General features: G+C 38.4%; 1 pseudogene; it reads right to left on the bottom strand.

Moving 5' to 3' along the window:
- Positions 1-218: 218 nt before the first annotated feature.
- Positions 219-4,491, bottom strand: LOC125833145 (ABC transporter C family member 10-like; annotated as a pseudogene).

A 4,491-nucleotide genomic window follows, 5' to 3' on the forward strand; every position in this document is an offset into this window, starting at 1 on the left:
AACCCTTTCTCCTTTTATTCCTTTTATAGTGATGTACGTAGGCCATGAATGATAGGTTTAGTGTTCTTTCTTGAATACGCTTGAGATATGCATCAGTAAAGCACAGATACAATGTATAATGTGGCAGTCCTTGATGAATAAAGATTCTGAGTTACCACTGAACAGTCTCTTTCGTATTTCTTTCCTTTATATCAATCAAATACAACTCGAGCGCAGTATTAAGTTCCTAAGCAAATAGAGGAAGATCCAAAGAGCAAATAAGATAAAGTGAGTGGATAACTGCAGTATCCACCATGGTGTCAGAAAAGGTGACATCAATAAAAACATAGCTGTAGTGAACCTCTCTGAGTCATAAGCATCTTTGTCTTCAATGTCGCTTTCACTGCTGATCCTCATTGAGCTTATATTTAGCTTCCCATCCATGCTCTGTGGAACAGTTTTTTTAGTTTTTCTGCATCAAATAAGATTATAATTCATTACAATAATTATAACCTGTCTTGCACAAAGTAGTAATTTTACTAACTGAAGCAACACCAGCAATATATTTTATGATCCCTCCTAAGCCAACACAACAAAAGTCTATGGTCTACACAAGATTGTAATTCGATGACAAAGTCAGTTCCCATAAATAAACCCCAAGTCAACAAACCGATTTTCTGACCTCCTTCAATTGTACAACTGATCCCCCTAAGTACAAATGGGGTATCTTCCCTATATCTTATCTGTTTTGGATTACACTGATCAGTATTTTGAACATTTTAAATACAAGAAATTGGGGTGGTTAGATATAATTTACCTGCAGTTCTTGAATTTCAACTTTACCCCTTTTTGACCAATCGACTGGTGGACGGTTCTCTTTAACAATCTCAGGTGCTTCATTTGGAATGTGCATATATTGGTTGAGTCTTTCCACCGAAATGATGTAATTTGTTAGCCTGCACTGATTTTGAATGGAAAAAACAAGAGGTGTGTTTAATGAAAGACCATAGTACAAGCCATCCCAATAAATCCTGCAAAAGAATAGTAGTCTGTTATCAGAAAACCTGTTCTGCTTAACATTGATGAAAAGTAAAGGAACGATAATACATAATTCTTTATCTAGTCCCAAGAATAATACAATTCATCACATATCTGAACTTAAAATCCCAGGAGGAAGCAAAACCATGCGAAGTGTTGAGGATGCAAGAACAATATCAGTAATAGTTTCCAGTTGTTGAAAACCACTCATTTGCTGCAACATTATGGAAAAATGGGCTGGCATTTATATCAACTAGCATCAAAGTCTTCATAAAAAATCTGTCTTCCTCTTTGAATGCCATTATGGTCACAGCTCCACCAGTAGATTCAGCAAGATGGTTGGCTACAAATGATTTGGTAGAACCATTTGTCCACATCAACTCTTTGGCAGACACATAGTAGTATTTCTGTCAAGAGTAAGAGAAAAAGTTTTATGTCTCAGTTATCAGTTACCGCTGGTACAAAAGAGAAGAGTGTTGATTGACTGTTTGTCTGTGTGCACGGGTGTATAAAGGATGTTGAGAAAAATAAAACAACCAACTCTTACCTGCAACTGAATGGCCAAATAAAGCATTGGGATGGAGATAATCACAACTGGCCAAGTGACAACAGCTACCACGGTAAGATTGGAATAGAAGTTTGTGGCATATAACCATTCAGCTTCAAAATTAACTATGATTTTACAGAAAACATATCAGGAGTTCAAGAGTTCACATCTTTTTTCTTCTTTAAAGAAAAGACATAGAAAAATCGTATTAGAAAGAGATGTTGCTAACCAGAACCATATCAAAAGCAGAAAGAAAATCAACTTGGTGCGTCACAAGAAAGACGGTTTTCCCTGAGAGAGCACCCATAACATATTCCTGCAAAAGACCAGTCCTGACCTGAGCTTCCAGATCAGAAGAGGTGATATGAAGCACAAAACTATCAACATTTTTCTTACATTGAATAAGCTACTAGCAGTATGTGCATCTACAGCACTGAATGGATCATCTAAGAGATATATCAGCATTCTGATACAGTGCACGAGCAAGTTGAATGCGCTGCTTTTGACCACCACTAAGATTAACTCCTCTTTCACCTATTTCAGTGAGATCACCATAAGGTAGCAACTCAAGGACTTTTAACAGTGAACATTTTTCCAAAGTTTGCTGGTATCTCTGGCTATCAAGTGGAGAACCAAACAAAATATTTTCTTGTATTGTCCCTGTCTGAATCCATGCTGACTGAGAGACATAGGCAATTTTTCCGTAAACTTGAACCTGAGGAACACGGAGAATCTATAGATCAGTTGAGAATATGTAATTATATTTTTAGAACTGCATTTAGTGAAGTAAATTTATGAATGTGCCTACAATAAAAACTTCAAGAACCAGCTTGTCATTTCCTACCTAGCAAGGAAAACAGTAAGTAACGAATACAACTTACAGTTCCTTGGATACTTGGAACCTCTCCAAGAATTGCTGCCATAAGTGTTGACTTTCCTGATCCCACCTCCCCACATATAGCAATCTTCTGACCGGATCTAACCTCCAAATTAATATTTCTCAGTGTAGGTCGAGGTGGATTCTCTTCCCATGAGAGATTAGCTGATTTCAAAAGTATGGCGTGATCTGTAGATCCAAAGTTGTGCTTCTGCCTAACATTTGCATTTTCCAGTTCAGGGGCCTCAAGGAACTTGACAATTCTCGCAAAGGAAACCTTGGCTTTAATGACCACACCAATAAGGTCAGAAATGTCGCTTACAGGACTCTGAACCAGACGTAATGTTGCTACAAAGGTGAAAATGTTACTTGCATGCAGTGGAATACCTAGGAAATAACAAGCCCCAAATGTTGCAGCAGAGACCAAAACAGGTGATGACCCATAAAGGAAGGAATTATATCCGTTACTCAATTGAACAGCTGAACAACAATTTTCTTCTACTTGCCTCAAATTTTCTATGACCTTCTTAAAATGAGTTTCCCATGCATATAATTTCAGAACTTTCATATTTACAAGGGCCTCTGAGATAGCCTTGAGCCTATCATCTTGTGCAACCATTAGCTTGGACTGGAATTTATGTTGTAACTTAGCTAGCGGAGCATTGCACAGGACCGTGATTATAATCACTACCAAGGATGCAATAGTTGCCAGTCCAACTGTACGGAGGAGAATGATTAGTGCAAAGCAGATCTGGATCATTGTAGTCCACGTCTGATGCAGCCAAAAAGGAAACTCTCCAACTCGATAAGCATCCACGGTTACATAGTTCATGATCTCACCACTGGAATGCATCAGCTTGGCAGCATTGGATAATCTCATTTGCTTCTTACAAATGGCTGCTGTAAGTAAAGACCTCACTTTTAGGCCAATGAGTCTGCTCCTGAAGTACCATTGCCTTTGTGACAAGGATTCCAGGTTCTTTGATATAAACAGCAGAATGGCTAATAACAACCCCTCACTTTTAAAAGCTGCATCTCCTTCAGCAATCTTAATGAATGCATTAAGAAGGAGAGGACCAGCAGATAGAGTAGTTATTTTTAGCAGCGCAAAGAGTCCTGACACAATGAGCTCCTTCCAGTGACATAACACAATTGTCTTTAGAATCGATGGTTGGGAAGACGGATCAACTTGTTTCTGTTTGTTCAGAAGATCCAAAAACATTAAGTAACATGATTCAGCACGATCAGACTCACGCAATTTGGGAATTTCTTCATCCCCAAGAGCTTTTTGCTTTCCCTTCTTCATCAGTGGATTCATCCACCAAAATGACATTTTATTAAGAATCCCAGCCTTAGCAAAGGGAGTGACAAAGCTAACAGAATCACTTCTACTGATTCCACTGTCAGCGCCATTTAAGGGAGCATAAAGATCATTTTTATATCTCTCTTCATGCTGCAGCCCCTTGTAGGTGCATAACAACAATAAACATGCTCCTACAAAGGACAAAACGTCTAGAACTATCTTAATTGTGACCTCTTTATCAAGAATAGCCCTGATGAGTGACATACCAGCAAAAAATCCAGTAAAGACAAAAGCAAGAGTTGACAAGAGCCTTAAGGGAATTCTTGAAAAACGTTTTCCCCTAAGGCTTGCGGTTAAACTTACTGATAACCATGCAATTCCATGAAACAAGGTCATTAACCACCAATGCAGTGGTAATGCACTATGGGTCTTCTTCATTTGGTCTTCAAACACCCAAATGAACAAGGAAAGATACATTACTCCCAGGAAACCATTGAAAATAGCAGAAGTCAACTGCAAACGTGAGAACCTAGAAAAGCAAACAGGAATGTTGGTGTATTTTAAGGATGTTTTAGGAAACAAAGTGAATAGGAAGGAAAACAAGAGTATAACATCAGAACAAATGATCAACGCATGATTGATACATGATGAAGGTAGTGCCGCGGATATCCAATCAGTACTGCAAGGTTTCCCATTTACTTTCGAGCAATCTGATGCCCCACAAAATATATCCCATATGTCCTGCAT

The sequence above is a fragment of the Solanum verrucosum genome, unplaced genomic scaffold (assembly GCF_900185275.1).
Source record: "Solanum verrucosum unplaced genomic scaffold, falcon-dt-bn FXZP01000100.1, whole genome shotgun sequence".
Lineage (NCBI taxonomy): Eukaryota > Viridiplantae > Streptophyta > Magnoliopsida > Solanales > Solanaceae > Solanum > Solanum verrucosum.